The sequence below is a fragment of the Urocampus carinirostris genome, chromosome 8 (assembly GCF_059441175.1).
Source record: "Urocampus carinirostris isolate Australia breed hairy pipefish chromosome 8, RoL_Ucar_1.0, whole genome shotgun sequence".
NCBI classification, from domain to species: domain Eukaryota; kingdom Metazoa; phylum Chordata; class Actinopteri; order Syngnathiformes; family Syngnathidae; genus Urocampus; species Urocampus carinirostris.
This window is the reverse complement of record NC_142356.1, coordinates 17,026,441-17,052,945: the sequence shown is the minus strand read 5'-3', so window position 1 is coordinate 17,052,945 and position 26,505 is coordinate 17,026,441. Positions and strand designations below refer to the sequence as shown.

Here is a 26,505-nt window from a genome sequence, read left to right as displayed (position 1 = left end):
ACAGAGTACCTCAAAAATGTTTTAAAGACAAAAAGTGGGCCTCGTCACAAAAAAGGTTGGGAAACACTGGATTAGTCAAGCTATCATTTAGTCCAGAAGTACTTACAATTTTTCAGCATGTGAGTTTTTTTGCAAAAATCAAAAAGATCTACCCAGAACAAAAAAAGGATGTTTTCAAATTTTGGGGCGGATCTTTTACATATTTTTTCAATGAATTAGAAACTAGAAAAATAAAGGTTTAAGGGAAGTTGAGAATTTAAAAAACATTTTAAAGAGAGCAAACATCTTTAAAATTAAAATGTACGCTTGCTCTAGGACTATAGCTGGCGACAAACAAGATCTAACAGAGTAGTTGCACCTTTCAGTGATGCCCTCCGACTTATCTGCAACCAGTTCAGAGTGTACACTCCCCACTGCACAAAGATAGCTGGGTAATGCACTACTCTCCGGTCTCCCGAAGACCAGAATCAAGAGTCTTCAGCTGGTAAAAAATGCCAGAGCGAGGCTTTTAACTAGGACAAAAAAGTCCGATCACATCACCCCGATTTTGGCTAACCTGCATTGGCTCCCTGTTAGCCTAAGATGTGATTTCAAGGTTCTCTTAGTATTATACCAAATCATACATGGACTTGCTCCCTCATATCTTTCAGATCTGATTTTCCCCTATGTTCCGGTCCGAAGCCTTCGTTCTGAGAGCTCCGGTCTTCTGGTGATCCCAAGAGCCAAGATGGGTTCCGCTGGTTCGAGAGCGTTCTCCATCCGGGCACCGGTGCTGTGGAATGCTCTTCCCCCGGAGATCCGATCTGCAACTTCAGTGGAAATGTTTAAATCTAAGCTTAAAACTCACTTCTTCTCTATAGCATATGAATAACCTATACTTTTAGTGGAAAATATCTCTGTATTATTTGAGATTGCAACATCCTTTGCTGTCTGGTAATCCTGGAAGGGGGATACCACATGTGCGGTCCCTTCTCAAGGTTTCTTCATTTTCCTCATGTTGAGGTTTTTGGAGTTTTCCCTTGCCCTCATGTTGGTTCCAGAGCAGGGGATGGTGTAATAATAGTCTGAAAAATAGTCTGTGTAATATAGTCTGTGCAATATAGTCTGTGTAATAACCTGTGAAGCCCTTTGAGACTCTTTGTGATCAAGGGCTATACAAATAAAAATGACTTGACTTGACTTGACATGGGCTCCAGCACCCCGCGACCCTAGTGAATATAAGTGGCACAGAATAGATGGATGAATGGATGTTTTGAGAATGTGGCTGTGTTGCATTTACTTAACGGCACAATTGTTAAAAATAGAAACTAAGCACTAATTCAAAAAATATAACATAATAAGTCAGAGTTTTAATAGTAGTCAAGCTGGCGTTAGTATGTAGACCATAAATGTTCCTGAGTAACCTCAAGTTTAACATCTCCTTGCCAGGACTGAAAATGCCTCACAATCGGACATGCAACATGAAAGGTTTGACATGACCCAACGTGAAGATTGGACAATAGTGGGTAAAAGTTGCAGTGATTGGTAAACATTGCAACACTTCACTAAATATAATATGATTGGCTAAAGTTAAAAATCATAACTTTGCAAATTCATTGAAGGTCTGGCCAATTCCTGTCAATGATGTCGAGCTTTTGTAGAGTGTCTAAATATTTTCAACAAATGTTGCATGGTGGGAAGCTTCGCAAACATCCATTGTATGAATCAAATTTTATGTACTCCCCCTAATTAACATAAACCAGCATTAAGTCTCTTTTTTGCAAAGCTTTGAGTCTTTACTTAGCCCTTTCACATACCAGCCAATTGGCTAGTTTCGTGTAACAGGGCACACGAATTTGCCATGAGATATTGTGTAGTGTGCCGCAGGAAATTGCCCGATTACCTCTTTCCGAAACAGCTCGCAATTTTACAATACAATTGCTTTTTTCCAGTGATCAACCGAGTGATTAACATTCATGCATATCAGTGGGTGGCAACAGATTACCATTATTGTTTTTTTCTATACACTAATTGCCCATCAATGAAACTAAACAGGAACATTTATCAAATAGTCAAGTCAAGTCTAGTCATGTTTATTTGTATGGCCCTTAATCACAAAGGGTCTCAAAGGGCTTCACAGGTTATTACACAGACTATTTTTTCAGACTATTATTACACCATCCCCTGATCTGGAACCAACATGAGGGCAAGGAAAAACTCAAAAACCTCAACATGAGGAAAATGAAGAAACCCTGAGAAGGGACCGCACATGTGGCATCCCCCTTTCAGGATGACCAGACAGCAAAGGATGTTGCAATCACAAATAATACAGATTATTGTCCACGAGAAGTATTTTGCGGTAATAAAGCCGATTAAGATCTCATCTCATCAGCTGCACCGCTTATCCTCAGTAGGGTCGCGGGGGTGCTGGAGCCCATCCCAGCCATCTCCGGGTAGTGGGCAGGGGACACCCTGAACTGGTTGCCAGCCAATCGCAGGGCACACAGGGACAGACAACTCGCTCGCTCATCCACACCTCAGGACAATTTGGACTGGCCAATTCACCTGAAATGCATGTTTTTGGAATGTGGGAGGAAACCAGGGTGCCCGGAGGAAACCCACGCAAGCACGGGGAGAACATACAAACTCCGCACAGAAAGTCTGGAGCTGGATTTGAACCCACGCAGGAGGTTCCCATGACTTGAACTGTGCCGCACATGCGCTAACCACTGCGCCGCCGTGCCCGATTAAGACCACCCTGCAAAATTCAATTTATCACATTGCATTTTGCCAATTTTATGTATAATTCTTTTCTTTCTTTAAAACACAAAAGTTAGAACATAGTAAAACATATTTTTTTCCACTAGTTCTTTTTCCAGAAAAGAAAAATGTAGTCAAACTTCAAAGAACAGGTGAACAATATAGCACTATAGCAAAATGAATGACCTGTTTCACCTCTAAGCCACAGTGACTACAAATGATAAGAAACATTTAATACTGTCAATTCAGGCAACATAACAATCTCAAACATACAAATATGAAACTATTGCCGGGAATTCACTTTCATTTTGACGGACATAACTCGAGATTTTTTTAAAGAAATCCCAACCTGTATGTGCCTTGTCACATAAAAGGTTGGGAAACACTGGAAAGCAAGCCATCATTTAGTGAAGAAGTTCTCACAATTTCTCATCATGTGAGCTATTTACAAAAGTCAAAAAGATCTACCCTCCAAAAAAAGAAAAAAGGTCTAATTATTCTTAAATTATGTGGGGAACCTTTGCACATTCTTTAAATACATCAAAAAACAACTGAAACAAATGAAGGGAAGCAAAGCATTCAAAAACACCTTTAAAATGAAATAGTACGCTTGCTGGCAACAAACAAGATCCAACAGAGTAGTTGCACTAGGGGACAACCTTTCAGTGATCCTTAGGATGTGATTTTGTGACATCCTAGGAGTCTGTTCCAATAATCTTGCAGTCCGCTTCAACATTCCACTTTTGGACCAGCCAACGTCACCAAATCGATGCCCATTCGCAAACACATCTGTGTTCAATTTAATGAAACGGCGCCTCACACAGTGATTAAATGTCATATACTACAATGTAGGTCACTCTAGAAAGAAAACAATCTTAACAAATAATCTCCCGCACTGACAAAAAGTGTTTTTTTTCCCTAGTTTTGACAGATTGCTTCTTTTTTTCTCCCTACACTACCAAAAGACTTTTGGTCCCCATTGAAATTGTGTCCCTAGCAGCGTGGTTTTAGTTCTACAAAGTTGTAGAAGAGGTTAAGACTTACAAAGGAAAATCCCTCACTTGCCATCAGACTCACGGTGCATTCAAAGACCAAGCATACTCGAGTCAAAGCTCTCTAACAACGAAGAAATAGAAAAAGTCCCAGCGATCGAATGTTTTTTATTTTTGTTTTTCTTTCAAATGTTTACAGTGTGTTTGGAATCAGATGCACTTGATAAGCTACTTTTACGACTTAACTGCTAAAGTGCCAGTGGGGGAAAAATGCACAGCAAATTGTTCAGAGAATAGTGTTTGTTTACTCTGTAGGGGGCCTTATTACACAGGTACTAGAAAAGCGTGTACTTCAGCAGGGTTGCTTGGCACGCAAGAATGTGCTGGATTACTCACATTGAATTAAAATATTACTTCATGTATCCCATTAAGAATTGTCAATTCAAAAGTGCTCCAAGTTAAAAAAATAAATGGTTTACGTCAGGGGTCGGCAACCGATGACACGAGGGGTTAACCAGTGGCACGCGAGCGCACGGCAAAATGCGCAATTTTACCTGAAAATTTGACATTTTCGGTTGTGCGCCGTGTTATTTAGAGGCTTTACGGTAGCGCCCCTCCTCCTTTGCTTCGTGTGTGAGTGTGTGTCTGCGCGGTGCCGAGAAGAAGAGAGATCCGTGTTTTAACCCAGCCACAGAAACACCGGCGCGCAATAAATGAACGAATCATGACAGCTCCTCCAGCGAGAAAATCTCGTTCTTTACAGCCAGCGTGGACAGATGACTGGGGCTTTGTGCAAAAAAATGACCGTGCTGTTTGTGCATTATGCCTCAAGAGCGCTGTGCCTAGCACATCAAATGTTCAACGTCATTACGAGACGAAACATGAACATGATTTCAAGGATGAGTCTGACAAGGCAGAGACATTAAAACGCATTGTGTCCAGGTACGGCAAACAAACACAGACCCTGAAGACCTTTGTCACTGCTAAAAACGCCACCACTGAAGCAAGGTATCACATTGCTCACTGCATAGCAAAGCACAGAAAACCATTTACTGATGGCGAATATTTTAATGAAGCGTGTGGGTGCTTGTGTGCATGTGTGCCTTCTACTTTGCTGCTGTTATTTCAAGTTTTGATATTTTCTGCAACAAGATATCATTGATGAATGGTATGGTAGCTGTCCGTATTACTTGTTTTTTGATTGTTATTTATAGTTGATGAAGAATGGTTGATTCTGGTTGATTCTTGAGGTAAAAAATTGAAGTCATAATTGGCTACAGGTCTCTCCACATGTTGCACACATTCATTTTTTAGTTGATTGATGAACAAGAATAGTGGAATATAAATTGGTCAGTTATACGATTTAAATGTATATCCATGTTGTATATTTGGACTGGTGTAAAATTACAGCTCTGATGGATATAAAAAATGTAATGCAAGTCATTAATCTTGGTGTGGCACACTGATTTACAAGGATATTTGAAAGTGGCACTCCACACCAAAAAGGTTACTGACCCCTAGTTTACGTGAATATGTCTCCTTTACGTTTGCATTCAGATTGTTGGGGTACACTACGATGGTTACCGTATTTTCCGCACTATAAGGCGCACCTAAAAGCCTTTATTTTTTTCAAAAGCTGACCATGCGCCTTATAATACGGTGCGCCTTATTTATGGATCAATATTAATTCGCAAAGTCTTGCAACTAAATTGCTGCCGCCAACTAGATTATCCCCCGAACGCCAAGTAGTCCGCGGTGTATGCTGGGATTTATTTATCGGCGTTTCATTAACCAATGTGTCAATCATCATTTGAATCGATCACTATTGGCTAAAGTTATTCGGAGGTCAAGGAGCGGATCCTTTTTATCATTTACAGGCTGGCATTGGCTTGAACGGCAAGACAAAGCCTGCAATTGGCCAAAAAAGATGTGTCAATCATCAGTTGAATCGATCACTATTGGCTAAAGTTATTCGGAGGTCAAGAGACGGATCCTTTTCATCATTTACAGGCTGGCATTGGTTTAAACGGCAAAACAAAGCCTGCAATTGGCCGAAAAAGATGAATGTGTATAGCACGTGGCTGACGGCATACAGAAAGCATTTTTTACTATACTGTATTTGTAAATATTTTATTCTCCTGGATTTACTACACTCACGGATATAAGAGGACCACGGCTGCACATTATTATGAACACAACGACTTTGGTGAGCTACTCCGGCTATATATCCTGTTTCAGACTGAACTCGATGTTTCTGTGATAAGCGGTGCAGATAATGGATGGAATGGAGTGTCTATTTTTAAATTAAACTCAATTCCAAGTGTTTATTGTCATATGCACAGTAAAGTTGCGAGCGAAAAAGAAAATAGAAACTAAGGAATGGTTGGCATTTCTTGAATCCCAAGACTTTAACCTTCCGAATGATGAAACGATGCATTTGAGTGACATCGTACGGACACCGCATCCGCACGTGTTCTCGACACGTATTTGCGTCTTTGCAAGCTTTGGGAATATTAAGGGGGTAATAAGTTGGACTGAACTATCTGACTGTTTTGTCCACGTTCCCATTGTAGCGCCTTATAATCCGGTGCGTCTTATGTATGTCAGAAATAGGACAAAAAACTATTTTTTCGGGGTGCGCCCTATAACCCGGTGCGCCTTCTAGTGCGGAAAATACGGTACTTGTGATGATGAGGTGAAATGTAATGAAACGTATGAACTTATTAAAGGTTTCTTTAATGTGACGATTAATAAATCAACTGAAACTAAAATTTATATTTTTAGAAGTGGCAAGAAAAGGGCACACTGGTCCAGATTAGGTTAAGTTTCCGAATGTCCCGAATGAAGATAAATTACTCCCCGCTGTAGCAATAAGACAAATTAAATCCACTCAATATGATGCTTCTTCCCCACTTCTAATCATGCTTCTGTCACAGCAAACACAGGAGCAAGAACACTAGTGTCTTCTTTTTAATCAAAACGTCCATCAATTAACATTCTAATTAAGCTTCTTTTAAAGGCAACATGTCGACTTATTGAAGGTTGACGACAAAAGGGGACTGAACAAAAAAATAAAAGAACTCGTTTCAGGTGGAAGCGAGAGCAAGAACATGGCAGCGGAGGAAAACAAAGAGTCTATTGTTGAATATGAATGCACGGATGAACCTCGTCTACAAAACACATGCAACGCATTACAAGCAGTCTAAATTCTCCCAACAAGTTGGTTCTTTTGTACTACTTTTTATATGAAAGTCGGTAGAAAAAAAAAACAGTGCAAAGAATTGCCATTCATAGGCATTGCTATCAACCCTTTTCAAAAGGCCCAGTTGATATGTTTCTATTTTTCTGTCAGACTACTAATCCAGGATATTAATATTATTATAATTTGGACAATTGGCTTTGGCCTTGGCAAAGATAAGAACTGTATTGACAGACATTCACATTACCAGCTCTCATTCAAGCTGGTAGTGTACCTTCACATGTACTCATTCAGTCCGAATGCATTAGGACTCGGAAAACACATAGACAAGCTCTCTAGTCTGATGCATCAAGCGGACCTTTAGATAAAACAACGGAACGTGAACACGCACGGTGCTCGGGAATCAACTTGCTGCTGAGATTAATAGGAAAAGGTCAGACCTCTTGCCGAGAAGAGACGCTTAAGGTCGAAACGTGGGCCAATTCCAATCCAAAGCTGTTGTTTTTTTTGTTGTATTTATGCACTGATACTGAAGGCCAGCGGGAGCCCTCTCTGTTAAAGACTACCACTACTTCACTAGGAGAAAACAATGGTCGAATGCTAGAAGCTTTTTCTCAAGATACGCCACGTATTTAGGGTACCATTCATGATAAAAAGACCACCCATCAATTTAGCTAACAAAGTCAGCTGTGAATTCTTCACTGAGCATCCCCAAAAAACAATCAGTTAATGATTGCCCAACTAAATGATAATTCCTGCCACCAAAAATATGATTAAGGGATCAAATAACCAGCTTGATAGATTGATAGATCATATAATCAACTAATATTTAACTGTTCACTGACTGAGGGATGTCACACGGCCAATCAAATGCAATCTGCCAGTTTGAAACAGCCGTATATATCAAAACAGATGAGGAACTACCTTTAAAATGTGGTTTCGCTTTGTCCCAAACAAATCAAATTCCATGTGCTTGTTGACTCATAAGGTGACAAAGTAATCAAACCCGATTGACCTACTGACCAAACAAAAGGAGTAACATTTCCTAAAAAGGCAAAATGATATAATTGGACCTATTACACAAAGCATGTATTTCTTGATTTAACGTTTTATCCAGGGATCAGAATGGAGATTTTCATTTTCAGCTGAAATAGCCAGCGTCCAGGAATAAACCAGGGCGGAGCACCCCCCCCCCCCCAAAAAAAAAAAAAAAACCTGGGTTTTAGGCAATTTACTTGTCCAAAACCATGCTTATATTTATCGTTTAAGTAACATTTTTAGAAGATTAAAATAATTTGCCCACATAACTGATTTTTTTGTAAATACTGCAAGATAAGTTCAAATGCAGTTCAGTCCCTGCAGCTTGTGCGACAATGCGGCCAATTTTTCTAACGGCCGCCAGGGTGCGCCAGAGCAATAAAGGAAAGAGTGAGACAGTCGGATTTTAAATTTGTTTGCTACGCAAGAGAAAAAGTGAAAAAGTCGGAATGCCTTTGGGGTTCAAAAAAAGCGGAAATCCGCGGATCCGCGGAAAATTCTGATCCCTGTTTATCGGTGTACAAATCAAGAATAAAAACCCAGTGACCTTATTTCAAGGTTGAAATTAGGCTATTCTTTTATCGATTCCTTTAAAATGCATGCAGAGAATATATCAGCATATAGTGTGTGGACCTTAAAAACACAAGCAAATAAAAAACCAATACATATGTTTACATTTTACTTCTCTGACTGACGAGAAAAAGAATTTTAGAATACAATCTACATTGACAATTTGAACGTATAAGCTCCTATTTTATTTGGCGAGAAGGCTGTGGGTGGATTAAGCACTTGTCATGCAAGAGTGAATTTTTAAAGGAATCTGTGTGTTTTCTAGTTATTCTAAACAAAGAGACCTGCATACAATTAGTGCTTGTGTTAGAGTTAAAAGCAACAAACAAGATCCAATGCAAATGTGCTCTTTTGTTAATCCAATTTGGCAATCAGAGCCCAGCGTGCTAATGACTTGACGACAAAAGACTAGCAAGGGATACAAAACCTTCTGGGTTTCGTATTAAAATGTCTCAATGCGCCCTTTTTTCATTTCCTGCAGGAAGGAAGGGTGTAAAGTTGAGCTGAGGTACGGCTTCCTGTCGGAGAGGTGGCCACAGTGTTGAAATATTCACGGGTGGCAGGGAATCAGAGCATCTCCTCAGCTTTGGTAATAAATACCTTTAAAGTCAATCGCTTGGTAAATATTATGTAGGCTACCTCCTGGTTGCAGTTCTTTTAAAATTGGCCTGAGTGACAGGAAAATATCTCATACAGAAAAAGGACTGATCAATGATCCAACTAGTCCAAATTAACGAAAAACCAACAACTAACTGTATCTTACAGATCACCTCACTGATCAAAGGTAAGGCTAAAACCAACCAATAAACAAGTTGGTGCCAGAGTAACGAAGCAAGTAACTAAAAGACCAATCGTCTCCCAGGGGCATGTTATCATTATGAAAGTCATTGGTATTCAGATAAAAATGTACAATTATAAGTTTAATACAGTAAAGCAAACAAAACTCAAAAGAATACAAACAAATCTGACACCATTTTTTTTTCCAAACATATTTATGTAGTTTAACATGTTATATTGTATATGTGTTTCGTTATATCATATATATATATATATATATATATATATATATATATATATAAATGTTACAGTATATATGATACATTTTGTTGTGAGATACTGAGTTGCTCGACATGAATGAGGTTTATTATAAAAAAAGTTCAAAAATTAAGTAGCTTGGACATTCAATGTAGAAGGAAAAAATACATGCAAATATAATTAAGTAAAATAATACATTTTCTTATTCAAAGTATTAATTCATTTTCCGCATTAAATTATTGATAACCACAAACTTGTCTTTTTTAATTTTCTCCTATTGTACTTCCTTTTTTTTCTCAACTTCTTTATACAACAATAATGATTCATAATATAAGCAAGAGAGCCGTTTGAGAGCCGGCTCTCTTTAATGAGTTGAGCCGAAAAAGCCGGTTCTCTAAAAAGAGATGGAATTTCTTTCACTACATAACTACCACATGAAATCCGAGGCCGCAGATGCATGCGCACAGTAGCATCAAACCGCTCGCTTCGTTTGCAACCCAAAAAAAACGATACAGAGATAAAGGCTACCCCGGCGAACTCTTTTGACTTGATTGATTTGCCGTTTCGTGATAGTCGGTGTACACCGGATGGTACCCATAATTGACAAATTTGCGTTTTTCCGTACAGATTTTCTTGTACGTCGTCTATCTATCTATTTTGGTCATATCCGTCAAAAGAGGTGACCGACAGCAAGACAAACACATACAATAACAAAGAAAATAAAAGGGAAAAAAAAAGCAAAAAACACACACAAAAATTTTTGGAACATGGCCAACACAATTGCCCAAACACCCAAACAAGTTAGGCAAATCGGCACCCAAGTTGGTCATGCTTTCGTCCCTCCAGATGAAACGGGACACCAGAAAGCGGCCATGTCACTCGGGTCAGGGTGACACAACACACTCTTTTGTCCAACAGCAGGGCCCGACAGCTTTCACTGGTTTACCCCTGCCGCATCATATGGGTGCCCAGCCCATCCTTAAGAACGCGTCCACAATCCCACTATCTTTTCATAACACCTCTCCACTCCTTCCTATCACCAACAAGAGCTATAGCTTCCATTATCTTTAGACCTCTTTCCTGCAGTGCACTCATAACACCATCCATCCACATCAATCGCGGCCTTCCTCTTGGTCCCCTTTCATTGACTTCTGCTCTGTAGATCCTCTTCAACATTCGCTCCTCATCCATCCTCTCCATGTGTCCAAACCAACCGAGTACTCCCTTATCAACACGCTTGCTCAGTTCCACGACTACTCCAGTTCTGTCTCTCACAATTTCATTTCTCAATCTATCTTGTTATAGGGTCTTGTACGTCATACACGTCTTAAAATGCATAATAAGCGTAATTCGTACGGAAAAAACGTAAAGGTTGACAGGTATGTTAATTGGACAATCGTAAAAGGGACTACGCCCTGAGGCTAAGATGACTTCCGAAGATTTACTAGCTGGTGAAGTAAATGACCAGTTAACCAAATCCCCTAACGAAAAAAACAAAAGTTTCTGAGTAACCAAATATTGTTATAGGTTGTTTTACCATTGACAATGAACTTCTGTCATGTATTCGAGAAACCTAAGACAAATCAGTGTGTGAGACATATTTCCAATTTTAATTTCACCCTGTTTCTTCCAACCACGGGTTAACCCTAAAAATAATCCCGTGAAGAATATACATTTATGTATTTTTTCATAACTCAAGTAAAAACACAGTCCCATTGTTAGCATGCCCTGCGAGATGCACACTGCAGCTCCTTCCCCTGTCATTCCAGACTCCATCTCGGAAACCTTTTGGCTCACACTGATAAAATATTTAAGATCTCCCATGATTAAAGTGCATCCCGCTCACCTTGGCGACAAAATCCATTAACCCAGGGAGAATCGATGACATCGATTTTACCGATAGCGGGAGGAATGTGGTGTGGAGGGGGTCAAAGTACAAGGTGAACAATACAGTGCGGCCGCTGGGGGAGTGACAGTGAGCTGTTTTAAGTGGCATGAGAATATCATTCCTGAGTTTGAAGTAATATGCATGAAACATGAAATAAACACAATAGGCTCCGGAGCGCTGTACGAAAAATTGTAACTGCATTTAAACTCCAGTTATCTGTCACCAAAGCAAATCTACAGAACATTGTGCAATTTATGTCGAGCTTTCCCGCAAAAATTCATCAGTGGGCAGTGGTCTTTAATCAGCACATGAAATATCTCGAGTTGTACTATAGTCTGCAGAGAAAACGAAAAATGAGCTCTAACATATTCACAATTTAATAGAGAAACACAAATATGCCCTGTTTTAACAGGTGAATAATTTTTGTGGGCAGTTAACAAGGTAATGATTGACTGTCGTCCTTCACGTGTTGCTTTAATTTTTAAATGATGACAATGTTGGTAAACTCAGAGGCGGGAGATTAACTTTTTCTCTAGATGTTTAATCGCAGAATATTCTGGGCACAATTGTCATCTACACAAAGGCCAAATGCCTTGTCAAAGTTGCGAAGGGCTGAATTAAAATTGCAGCTGCAGATCGGGGTATTTTTTTCCCATGGTTCAGATGTTTTGAGTAAGCCCCTGGGCACCGTAGTTTTGGAGTCCATTGAACTTCATGTCATGAGGTGCTCTTGCAGTTTGCACAGTTAGCAGAAATCCTGTGGCAGTTTGCACAAAAAATAAACATATATGGCTAAAACTGGTACGGTACAGTTGAATAGTACACAATGTTCCAAAAGTCTCAGTACATTTTTACATTGAATATCTGGGAAAATATTGAGGATATAAAACACATCTGGTAAATCAGAAAGCTTGTGATTTCAATTTTTACATTGAATGCTTAATGGTGTCAAAAATGAGCTCCATTGCTCACATGACACACATCAAGCCAAAAGCCAAATTCTTGCCAAACGCGTACCAGAATTGCATTGTCAATAGTGCCTTCAGCTTATCCAGGTCCCTCAGAATAAGGGGCATATAGACCGTTCCCTTCGAAAGTCCGACAAAAAGAAGTCACATGGTGTGAGATTTGGAGATCTGGGTGGCCAGGACATGAAATGGTTATGATTCTGCCCGGAACGTCCACTCCATCTATCTGGAAGTTTTGTGTTCAGAAACTGTCTAACCGTGAGGCTCCAGTGAGGTGCCGCCCCATCCTGTTGGAAAATGAAGTCGCCAGACGCTTTCTCACTCAATTTATCCATTATTCCGTTTTCCAGTGTCCCTAGGCACGTCTCAGCATTGACTGTCGCTTTCAAAGAATGGTCCGTAGTGGGCTTTTTTTGACAAATCAAGAGCCTTATCTTACTACCATTTATAGTTGGGGAGATATGGCGACTTCAAATGTGCTTTCTGGGAAACCCTGTACAGTCATCAGGTACTCACGCTAGCTATGTGGACAAGTTACTTGGGATTCTCTATAACTTTTGTCTTAGCTCCTTGTATGATAGCCGCATTTAAATCATGCCTGGGAGCACACTACACAGGCTAAGAAAATGCATCACCAATAAACGCTGGAAGCTTCACAGCTGTCTGCCAAGCAACCACAACAGGCGACCCAAAGCCTTTGAAGATAAAGCGAAGCCATCAAGCTTTACACCGCTGCACCAAATCATTATCAGCTAAATCCCAGCGACACAGCCAATGAAAGGAGGAAAATGAGTAGACGATAAGGTAAGAAAGCTAATAGTAATTTCTTTTTCACTCCCAACAGCTCCAGAAAAGAATAGCAACAAATGAATGACAAGATGCCCTGTGAAGTATCAGAAAATCCAGAGGGAGGTTCTGCAGACTAAGATATTAGCTTGAAGACTTATTTTTTTATGGATTCTAGATTTTCAGGTCACCAAACATTGCAGATCGGCTGCGCCCCCTAGTTTCATCCGCATGTCCTGTAAATCCATTAGTAAAAACCCTATCCTGCATCTCCAGCACGCTATGAACTTTGACAGTTCTATTGTTTAATATCTTGTGCATCCATTCAATATGGTTAGTGTAAAGCAGGGGTCGGGAACATTTTGGACTCAAAGAGCCATAAAAGCAAAAAATATTAATTTTATTTTGGGAAAGAGCCACACCATATATTATGAGACAAATTTACAAAATTGCTAAACCCGCGCCCCAGACAAAAGCTTAGTCTTCAGCACATTTATTTTTGATGATTTGATAAAAATTATGAAAAGAGAATAATGCCAGAGCCCCTGTCCCAAATTCAACAAACATACCACTTTAAACTTGTCTCTTTCTTGCAATTACTCAAGATCGGTTAAACTCCTGTTGACCCTTTTTTATCATACATGTTGGTTTCAAAACCAGATGCAAGCATTTATTTTGTAAAAACGTCACAACATTCTGAGAATAGGGAGCCTTATGTGCTTACCTTTGGCGAGAGATGGGAGGGAGTGCTTGTACTTTTTGCATAGCTCCACCCATCCCTCCCACTCACCCAATCAAATGACTAAGTTCTCTTCCGGTGTTTTGGCGTAGTTACAGTTCTGTGGATTCATCATAAGGTATCTGAACACTCAACACAGATTACATAGTGAACTTTTATATAAAGGATTCTTTAGCGTTGTACAGCTAAAACGAGTTTTTTTCCCCATTTTTTTTGTGTGACACCTTGACTGTAAATTGTAGTGAAAAACGTGCCATATATATACTGCGAAGTAATCATTTTTCAATAAGTTTCGGTTTGGCTTTGCGTGTAACTTAATTGGATAGATGAATCAAAGTTTAGGACAAGATGGAGAAATTTTGCATGCAATCAAATTTGTCTCAGAGCCACAGGTACTCATAGAAAGAGCCATAGGTTCCCGACCCCTGGTGTAAAGTGTAAAAAAAGAGGCGAGCCGTTTCTTTTGAAACGAAAGTGGAATGAGAAAGCTTGATGCCGTTGAGAAAGTGGTTGGATTGCTTTTTTTTTGGCCACTTTCTACCACAAAGGAGGAAGTCGCCTAACTCTTAAAGCTCATCTTCCAGTAGTAAGTTAAACTTAACTTTATATATTTTTAAAGAGCATATTATTTTATTAAATGTTTGTTTTTAGTACAAAACAATGCAGGTTACTTATACAATCCTTAAGCATGCTTATATGAACTTTAAACATACTAAATATATCACTGGAGTAACTTAAGAAAAAATTCAACTTACGAACGATTGTCCGAAACCTCGTTCGCAAGTAGGGCAGCACCTGTATATATTTCTGAATCTATGACGAAATTATTTTGAGACGCTCATCAAGCGGAAAGTTTTTTTTTTTTTAATATTTCTACCTCACTAAATTTGCTTTGTCTACATGACTCCACAGTCGAAAGATAATGTTTATTGTGCATAATAAAGGGCGGCCAGTTAGCGCGTGTGCGGCACAGTTCTGAGGTCATGGGTTCAAATTCAGCTACCAACCTTCCTGTGTGGAGTTTGCATTTTCTCCCCGTGCTTGCGTAGGTTTCCTCCGAGCACTCCGGTTTCCTCCCACATTCCAAAAACATGCATGTCAGGTTAATTTGCCGGTCCAAATTGTCCCTAGGTGTGAATGAGCAAGCGAATTGTCTGTCCCTGTGTGCCCTGCGACTGGCTGGCAACCAGTTCAGGGTGTCACCTGCCCACTGCCCGAAGATGGCTGGGATGGGCTCCAGCACCCCCGCGACCCTACTGAGGATAAGCGGTGCAGATAATGGATGGGTGGGTGGATGGATATACATAATAAAATACATGAACTCAAATTACTTTTTTTTTCATCTTAGCCGAACACTTAAGACAATCCTTTTGTGGCGTGTCAAAAATAATGAATAAAATAACGTTAGAAAAATGATATTTACTTGAAAGCCAAGATTATAATTTGACAGTCATGGTTATGTACAAAAAGTGCTCTCTGAAGTAAATGTGGACCACTCAGAGGAATAAAATCCACTTGCAGCGCTGAAAACATATCAAAGCCAATTGTTATCAAATGTATATATACGGGTGGCGAGCATTTCCATTGAGCTTGATATCCCTTGCATTTCAAAGTGATCTTCTAACATGAAAACACGTTTCACCATTGGAGTAACGCAACCACATTCAAGCTAATCTAGATCATTCCTGATAACATATAAAGGATAACAAAGATCCCAAATGTGATCCTTTGCTTTAGATATTTCTACTGCTGATGTGGCATTCAAAGGCATTGCTAACCACGTTTCGCTGCGTGAATCGTGATGCTATCTCCATGGCTCCAGTGTCGAGCAGTTGAGGTTTCTTTCAAGTCGTGCTCTTATCGTGGCTTGCCTACCTAGCAAAAAAGGGGGAGTGGATATGAAGGTGGAACGAGGAGTGCAGAGCGGAGGGGGCAGCTGACTCTAAGCATCAAATCATTTGCTAAAGAACAATAAGCTCCGCAGTAATCAGTTGCAGTAAAAGGCAGGTTATACGTCCTTGAATGCATCGAAAGGTTCGTCGAAAATACTGTACTGGTCTGATTGTGGAATTGGATCGGACTTCTTTTGATCAAACAAATGAATTTGTAGGATTGTAATTTCATATTGGTATATAGAATCTGTAACATACAGCATGATTAATGTAAAATCCTAAACCATAAAAACACAAGTGAAAATCCACGTTTTTATTGTAGTGTCACGGTTTCCATGGTGCCCAATTTTTTTTCCCGGAATGATGCATGATGGGAAATCCCCAGGCGGCAGATGCATGCGCACAGTAGCATCAAACCACTCGCTTCGTTTGCAACGAAAAAAACGATACCGAGATAGAGGCTACCGCAACGAACTCGTTAGACTTGATTGATTTGCCGTTTCGTGATAGTAGGTGTATACCGGATGGTACCCATAATTGACAAATTTGTGTTTTTCCGTACAGATTTTCTTGTACGTTGTGCACTTCTTGAAATGCATACTAAACGTACTTTGTACGGCAAAAACATACAGGTTGACAGGTATGCATTTCATTCATGTCACTGACCAAATTCAACAAAATCCCATGCTTGTTTCCTCCGTGCTACAAAAGTGATATCCACTGCAGTGTTTTGTGTGTTTACAAAATGTGCTTGTAATGCAAAAAACGTAAATATGCATGAGTAATTGTAAATTGAAAGGACTAACTCAACCGTTGCAAATGGAACGCATGAAATAGGAGCAAAACCTTAATCGGATAATGCATGTGTACATGGTGTTCCATAATCAAAATATTGGTATTAGTTCATATTTACAATAATAATATTGCCTGCATGGTAATATGCAATTCTGAAATTGTCGCGAAAATCATGACTGCCTATAAGGATAAATAAAATTTCAAAGACGGAAGTGCACCCAAACATAGCGGGGATCCGGAATTACAAAGGAGAAAATTCGAAATAAGGAAAGACTAAAGCAAACGCTCAGAGGCACCGCTTAGATTTCATTAAAAATGGCTGTCTCTTCAAAAATAAAGAAAAAATAGCAACTCAGTCAGCATCTAATTGCCACCTGAGACAAATTCATGATCTAGGGAGCACCAGTGCTGCGTCTGAGACTATACAACAGAAATATGAGATGCTGGTCACATAAAATGAAAAAAACGAAGGTGCAGTGCTGGGCTAATGTGGCATATTGCAATCTTGTTGGCTTTGAATTGAGTTGTTTCTCAGAGTTGAGTACCCTGTCCTTTAGCAATAAAAATATTATTTTAGATGTGACTATAGACGACTCTTATATAGTAAAACAAAAGTTACAATTGTAACTACAGTTCTAGGGGTCCCATATGACCACCAGGGGCAATGCTTCAAGCACTGAATTTCACTTTTGCCGATTCGCAGTTTGAGATATGCATAACAAATGACATTCATCCGTATCACTTGCGATCCTACGGAATGGCTTCAATTACCGGTCACACTCGCACATAAGCATCTTTCAGAATTTTTCAGCGTGAACATAAGGATTCCGAAAGACATGATGCTCTGGCGGTCATACAAGACTCATAGAACCGTAGATACATTCATTAATGTGTTCAACTTTGTCCCTACAGACTACCAGGTGCGGGGCTTTAAGCACTGAATGACTGATGCCAGAATAGTCATGAGAAACCCCAGAAACAAACCTCACTGAGAAGCCTCAGCTGAACCGAAGACGACAACGACCGGTGTGGGGGAGGCCACATCAATGCTGAAGAACTTGGCAAAAGTGCTAGGTGATGCCCAAGAGGCAGCAGCACAGATGTCCTCCAGGGACACCCTATTAAGAGCAGCCCAGAAACTGGCAAAGGCCCTGGTAGAATGGCCACCTCTGCAGGGGGCACAGCAACAGTAGGCCCAGCAAGAGCACAGCAGTCATGGAGGTCAGCTTGCCAAAAAGCCGCACCTGAGCGACGTACAGCAACACCCTGTCATCTGGAAAAAGGTCGAGGAGGCGGAGAACATCGGCCACCTTGCAAGCAGAGGGCCTGGCCGACATCGACACAGAGTCCAAAGAAATCTCGAGAAATTTGGTCCTCTGAGAAGGGGGTAGACATGACTTGGGCAGATTGACCCGAATGCCCAAACGGTCCACGTGGGAAAGGAGAGACGTGGTGTCCGAGACAAGTTGACCCCGAGACGGCGCAAAAAAGAGACAGTCATCGACCTATGGCAGGACCTTCACCACAACCGGCTGCAGGGACGCGTGAGCAGCCTTAAAAAAACGGGTGCAAAGCCGCGTGGCAAGGGACAGCTCGAAAGGGGGCACCCGAAACTGCTAATGTCGGCCCCTGTAAGAAAACCGGAGGAACCGCCGAGGAGCAATCGGGTTGTGGAAGTAGGCCTTTTGATAGTACCATATTTTCCGCACTATAAGGCGCACCTGAAAGCCATTATTTTTTTTCAAAAGCTGACCATGCGCCTTTTAATACACTGCACCTTATATATGGATCAAAATTAAGTCGCAAAGTCTTGCAACTAAGGCAAGCGGCCGCCGGCTAGATTTTCCCCCGAAAGCGAAGTCGTCCGCGGTGTATGCTGGGATTTATATACCGGCGTTTCATTTCCTAGCCAATGTGTCAATCGCCATTTGAATCAGTCACTATTGGCTAAAGTTATTCGGAGGTAAAGGGGGCGGATTCTTTTCATCATTTACAGGCTCGCATAGGCTAAGGGGGCGAAACAAAGCCTGCAATTGGCCGAAAAAGATGAATGTGAATCACACGTTGGGTTGCACTACGGCATAGAGAAAACATTTTTTACTATTCTGTATTTATAAATATTTGACTCTCTTGGATTTACTACGCTCACGGTTGTAAGAAGACCATGGTTACGTATCATTATTGAACGTGATGGCTGCAAGAGAACTTAGGTGAGCTATGCGGCTTTATATTTTCCCGGTATCTTGTTTTAGAACAATCTTGATGTTTCTGTGATGAGTCTATTTTTAAACTAAATTCAATTCAAAGTGTTTATTGTCATATGCACGGTAAAGAACCCCGTTTCCCTGCACAATAAAATTCTTACTTTGCTGTCCACACAGTTGCCAGCAAAAAATAAAATGGAAACTAAGAAATGTTTGGCATTTCTTAAATCCCAAGACTTTAACCTTCCGAATGTTATATGGAACGATGCATTTGAGTGATTGGTGACATCGTACAGACACTGTTTCCGTACATGTCTGAGACATGTCTTTGCAAGGTTTCGGAATGTTAAGGGGGTAATAAGTTTGACTGAACTATCTGACTGTTTTGTCGACGTTCCCATTGTAGCGCCTTATAATCCGGTGCGTCTTATGTATGGAAAATATAGGACCAAAAACTATTTTTTGGGGGTGCACCCTATAACCCAGTGCGCCTTATAGTGCGGGAAAATACGGTAGTTTACTTGTCTTCATACATGGTGACAGTATGTCAATTTGTCTGCAAAACAAACAAGTGCCGTACATTCATTTCAGGTTTTCTCCATAAATGTGCCTGGGATGATCGCTATTTACCATTTTTCCTCAATGACGAAAAGGGCTCATCAGCACTCAGAGATCGCAGATTAAATGGCGATGCTATCAGTGCTTGTGGCACATGTGTGGGCCTGATAGCGGCCGAAAGTGGACAGCCGGTGGCACTGGAAGTCGAAGCTGCTTGGGAATGACAAAGCTGACCGAGCTCGACGAATGAGGCTGTCATCTTTGGCATTTTGAAGAATGCGCCCGTAAGGTTGCGCCGAGGCACTTTTTCATCTGCTGCTTGCACAAATTGACTGCGAGGGGAAAAGTTTGAGCTCGATAAAAATGGACGACCCAAAATTTAGACCGCCATGGGCAATTTTGAATTGCAATCTTTCAGTGTAGTAGCACAAGCAACATGACAACCAGCGCTTAGGTCAACTGGAAGTTGCACTGTAAATAAAGAAAAATAAATGGTGGGTAAATATTTGTATCTAATGTTAGTCTGAAACGTTAACTATAATCTGTAAAACCAAAAAACTCATGGTACCAAAAAATGCATTACAATTGAAGTTTTAACCACACACCATTTGTGTTTTTTTAAATCTCCTGATTATAAAATCAAACATCTGTCTAATATTTGTCCACAAAGTGTCGCTGCACTGTGTAGTGCAGATGTTTCAAACTCATGGGCAGTGGGCTGAATGTTGTCCTCCACGTTATTTTATGTGGCCACACAGACAATGCAAGAAAAATGAGCCACAATGACATGCAGTTTAAAATTTGTCCCCTGGAAGTCACCAAAGCCTAGCACCCAACTCTAGCTGCATTTGCTGACTACCATTTATCAACCAGAGAACATCAAGGAAAGCCACTTGGGTGTTTTTTTACTCAAAATCAAAGTAGCGGACAAACTATTAGCACCCGGAGGCTTAAATAAGCTTCAGTTCTTTACTATAAAATATATGACATCTAACTGCCAATTTGCCATTTTCAGGAAAAAAATAAACATGTTTGTCACTTTACAGTGTGCATTTGTTTTCCCAAGGTAAAAAAATTGTAGTGGAAATGAATTCAAAAGTTGTTTTTGTCGAAAAAAAAAGTGGACTACGGACCATTCTTTGAAAGCGACAGTCAATGCTGAGATGTGCCTTGACACACTGGGGAACGGAATCGATAAATTGAGTGAGAAAGTGTCTGGCAACTTCATTTTCCAACAGGATAGGGCGGCACCACACTGGAGACTCACCGTTTAATTCAATTTAATTTGAGCCTCCAAAAAGACCCCCATCTCTCCAGCTAAGGTTCACTTTTTATGCAATTAATTTACAGTGAGAATGCTTTTTTCTACCATGTGGCCACCTAGCTAAAATAAGTTTGACACCCATGGTGTAGTGAAACCGAAAACAAGTGCTTTAAAGCACAACGAAGAATACCAAATACAAAAACTCAAAATGACCAAACCTAGTTATGTCTTTCTCATTTTTTCCCTAGCCTTCCACAAAGTTTTTTTGTTTTGGGGGTAACAGCAAGACAGTGGGCAATCATTTTACCCCCTAAGGTGACCCTCACGTTATGTAAAAATAAATTCCATGACCTACGCAGATTGATATAAAAAACGCATGATTAATTATTGACGTCCATTTACCACCAGGAGGTGCGAATTAATACACAATATCCCTTTAAAAACACTTATTTTTTGTGGAAGTGAGTTTCACCAGCCAGTATTTATCCAGTGTAACAGGAGCAGCTGTTCAATTCCCATTTCCACCTATTCATTATTCAAAAATGAATGTTTAATGTGGTAAATATACACAATAAAGTCCAAGCACCTCATAACAATGTTTAAAATACTTGCACCCGACCAGGCAAACAACACTATGCTTCAAAACCAAAGCAGCTCTAATGAATTCTTAACATATATCAGTGTTAAAATAAAGTAAAGTTACCTTTCCAGACATTTTCCCCCAGGGTCCAGGATTGATTTTATATCACTGCCTATGCGTCCCCCTGACTAATTTTACTCTGGGATTTAGTGTGTGCTCCAGTATTGCTCGAATAGATGGTATTTAATCAATAAGGAGGTATAGCGCCATAATAAAAACGTTAAGGTTCTTCAAACGCACAGGGAACTCTAAATTACATTTATATTTACTTTGTGGTTTTCAGTGTAAGGATGTGGCATTGAACGATCTGGAAAAGTGGGCGAAAACCTCAGAGAGTAGGTACTCAAAAACAGCTCCATTAAGTCTTTGAAAGTCACGAGCTTATCAACTAGATTGTCAAGATTTCTCATACCAGACCATTCCTTTTTAGATGGGGGTGTTCCAGTTAAGACTGCAGCCTTTATACAATAGTTAACAAAAAACTAACAAAAACGACAGTCTGCGACACAATGGAAACGTCACAAACATATGAGCTCTAGGAGCAGACCTCTCCAGAACAAAACTAATAAAAGACCGTTTAGAAAAAGCTGATTACGTTTGTAAAATGCAAATAGAAGGGAAATTTCCCCAAATAAATGCGACTGGCTGGCAACCAGTTCAGGGTGTCCCCTGCCCACTGCCCGAAGATGGCTGGGAATGGCTCCAGCACCCAACAACCCTACTGAGGATAAGCAGTGCAGATAATGGATGGAATATCTGGAAACCGAATGATTGAAACTCAAATTTCCAGTTTATTCCATTTTTGAGTGATTATTTCCCGGAAGCTAACATCGGCCTTTACTTTGTACTCCTTGCAAAGAAGGGAAAACGCACATGGCAGTTTTAGTAATGCTACACAAAAATGCATCCTTTTTGAACAAACATCTGGAACCCTACCAAAATAAAGTGAGCAATTTTCTATACAGTATTGACATTACCATGATTTCATTCACCAGGAGGACTACTTCCTAGGCCATGGTTGCCACAAAATATCTACTCAAGACTCGCTAACTTTTTTTATATATTCAATTTATCGTATATCATAGTCTGTATTTACAATTTAAATGTTAAAACCGTAGCAAAAAATTCCCATTATTTTTACACACTGTCGTGTAATAAGATTTTTTACAATGACAATAGTGTGACTTAACTTAAAAGAAGTCATGGTAAACAATACGATAAATGCCAGGCATGTACCGATGAACTCTAATCTTATTGCCTATGCACTGCTAAAATTTTAATTTTGTATTTCTTTTTTTATTAATTTCAAACCAGTACAGCAATTAAGTTAAAAACACAAACACTTCATAGCTTCCACTTGAGTTTGTATAGTGTGGGGATTTGGTTTAGGTGTAAAACTGCATTCACTCAACTGTTAAAATAAACCAATGTCAAACATGAATATCTTTTTTTTTTTTTACTACGGTATTGATTGTTAATAAATGTGTTATGCATAATAATATCCCTTGTCATCAGTGATTAAAATATGTAAGACAGGTTGAATAACAAAGCATTATACTAGAAAAACTACAGTAAGCTAAACATTTTATGATCTGGCCATAGAACCAAACTATGTTTGATGTCCTAGGTATATGCCATTGTTAGCAAGGCACTTGTCAATAGAACTGCTTTGTTGTTTTGTTGTCGTTTTTAAAGCCAAACCAGAGACACTGTTGCAAAAAAAAATTACAAGACAAAATAATAAACAAACTTCTACCTCTATTTATACCTCCAATGTCTCTTTACTTGACTCCACATAGTGAAGCTGCTGCCAGACTGTGATGAATGGCCGCGTTAAGTTGTTAAAAATGAGACCTGGCCATGACAATCCATCACTTAGCTTGCGACCTGCTCCATTGTCATGTTACAACAGGTCGTTGTTTAACCCAATCCGCGTGTGACCCTGCACATTTGCTCGATACGAGCGCCGTGATTTAGTCCCCAACGCTAGTTTCTCACTGGGAGCGGTGCTAAGCGACTTCAGTTATTGAGCTCTTATCAAAGCCAGTCGCATCATTAGGTTAACTTTCAGCGCTACAGTATTGTACAAAAGTATAAACCCTTCCCAAAGGCAAAACAATGTAGAAAACGGTTCTTAGTTCTTCGGCAGGGGTCTTAAACCTATGGGCTGTGAGCCATTTGTGGGCTGCAACATGATAGTCTTGATAGCCTTAATATGAAATTAATGTCCATTGGGCTTGCGAGGGTTGATATGGATTCTACCTTCTTTCAAATAACACTTTCTTGCACAGTATTTTCTGCACTAAAAGTCACACCCCAGAAAATGGCCTTTCGCCACATGTTTTTATATAAGGTGCACTGGACTATTACTCCATGAGCTACTGTAATTATTCATGAGTAAAAAACATTGTATACACTCATGGTATATATATGTGCAATGATGGATTAGTTGTTAAATGTCACTGACCTTATTATTTGCAAAACATTGTATGCAACAGGAATAAAACCCAGTACCTAGCTACTAGACCACTAGTGAAATGATCTGAAATGATCTGCATTCATATGGCACTTTTCAAGTCAATGAAGACTTCCCAAACCGCTTTACAATGTGCTTCACATTTACCCATTCACACACACTCACACACCAATAGTGGCCGTGCAGCCAACCTGCTTATTGGGGGCATTAGGGGTTCAGTTGATATGTAACACTGAGGAGCGGGGATTTAAACCTGCGATCTCTTGATCCCAAGACGAGCGCTCTACCTCCTGGGCTAATGCCACAGATGACATATGAAAAAGCATTCCATTTTTCTCATGATCCCACTTTTTTCACTCACAGCACCAGAAACTGATTTTAAAGAATGGAGAAATAAAACAAAGTCGTCCTGAAAGATATAAAAGTACAACAAGGGAATCAATTCTTTGGTGCAACTGATGATGAATCAGATTTTTTCTTTTATTCCGTTTTTACATTTTTTTCATTTCCCGAAATTCTTTTGACATTAATCAGGAAGCCGTGCACTGCTTGTGATGGATATTCAGAATGGACAAATGACAACGACAACTTGTGTTTCTTATATTTTTCGGTAATACATTTCTTTTTTCTCCTTTCCTTAACATTAGTTTATAGCACATCGAGTAAAAATAATGTGGTAATGAAGATCAAATCGTATGCCATTTCACTTCCTTATCACTGGTGGTCTAGTAGTCAGCGCTCTCACTGCCACGACACGGTTTTGATTCTTGGAGCAAACCACTTATTTGCGATTTTGATCAGCTATGTTTTTTGACATATCAAGTGTGTTGTGTGTTATACAAATGCAGTAGCAGTACTAGTAAAACCTCAAGTAGTACTGTATGCATTTCCAATCTTATCCACCGTATTTTGCGGCATATACGGCGCACTTTCAAGTTCATCGCCAATTTGGGGTTTATAGTCAAGAAAATACTGTAGGTTTGCTGTGAAAATGTTTGACTATCTAACTCCTGGTTTGGCAAATCGCAGTGACTATAAGTTTTTACAAATAAGGTGATCGGATTATTTTTTGCAATCTAATCACAAAATAATTTTCCAGGGTGTGACAGAAGATTGGCACCGCTGTAGTACTGAAAATTGCACAGTGGATGCACTTTGCAGGTAACTTTGGGTGAGTGCTGCCGTTAAGGTTGTTAATTAAAATGTTCCACTCGTGTATTTAGTTTCTTAAGTCATTATTAATAGGTGTATTGTTTCCTGTATTATTACGGATTGATTAGCATATTAGTTCTGTCTGAACCACAACAAATGGTAGACCCAATCGCGTAACGTTTCTCACAAGTTTATTGAGATCTAGAGGAAAAATCAGCGCAAGCGATCGGGTGCTCGCTGGACGCGGGAAGCAAGCCGCTCATGGGATCGTAGTGTGTTCCGAATGCGGAAATGGATCTTCCGGAGCGGGAGGTCATAGCGTAGTTAGACGGAAAAACAGGTCGTTAGCCGGGACGGGGTAAAAAAACGGGTCATTAGCCGGGACGGGGTATCAAAATGTGGTCGGGGTAAAAAATGGGTCGTAGCACGAGACAAACAGGGAAATCAGGAACGGACGAGTGGAAAACGGCTGACAAAACGGGACTGACGGGAGTCAGATTAAAAAAATGCTTGCCTTGTGAAAACAGGTTCGCTGACGGACTGACCACATGCGAGTGAAAAGACTGAGCTTGAGTAGGACGGGGAACCAATCAGGTAACCAGCAGCAGCTGACGCCAAACGAGCAGGCACGGGTGGGTGTAATGAGGAATCATGACAAGTTCCTTACAAGTTGTTGTTATTTGTTTAGATTTTGAAAAAAAGTGTAATGCCTTGATTGGACCTTTTCTTGTGGAAAGGCAATCATGAGCCAACCTCAAGAAACATTAACTACAGCGCCCCCTCCAGGAAAAGAAGTTTGAGAACACTGATCTAAGGCAGGGTAGTCAATGTACGATGTAATTTCGAACACCTCAACACATAACCGGTAATGTCTCAACTGCGAGCAACAAAACACAGTATAACCCTAAGTGAAAATGACCACACTGGGCCCAATTATACCTCCACATCCTCAAACTTGTTAGTGCTACAAGGTCTCCGTTGTGAGTGGGGAGCAGGTGTGTTACATTTGGTATTACGGCTCTCACACTGGTTACTGGAAGCTCAATAACGGACCTCGAGGGTCTACCCACTTTTGTTGCGAGTAATTTCAAGATTAATGGCTGTGTGTTGAGTTATTTTGAAGGGCTAGTAAGTATACAGGCTGTACACTGAGTACGTGGTAGCCTTGAAGGTGTCATTTATTTAGTGTAATAACTTCAAAAGATGTTTGAAAAGAACATTGTATATTTAGCCCCCCCTAACACTTTATTATAAAAACAATATTGCAATGAATAATAAGCTAGAATACATATTCTATCATATCAACTTGATTTATTTATAAATCCTCAATAGTCAAGAAATTTGTATTTATTTTACATAGCATGACCCTCACCTGGAGGAAGTTGACATGATTGTTTGCCATCTCGTTGGTTTACCCCAGGGATTTGCCTAATGTTAAGTTTGCAAAAGGCAGGCAGAAACCGGAGTGCCCGGAGAAAACCCACGCAAGCACAGGGAGAACATACAAACTCCGCACAGTAAGGCCGGTAGCTGGATTTGAACCCACACAGGAGGTTCCCAAGACCACTGC

General features: G+C 40.1%; 1 protein-coding gene across 2 annotated transcripts in view; it reads right to left on the bottom strand.

Annotated features, from left to right (window-relative positions):
* Positions 1-26,505, bottom strand: part of inpp4b (inositol polyphosphate-4-phosphatase type II B) — a 324,645-nt gene that overhangs the window by 277,660 nt on the left and 20,480 nt on the right. The window lies entirely within an intron of this gene.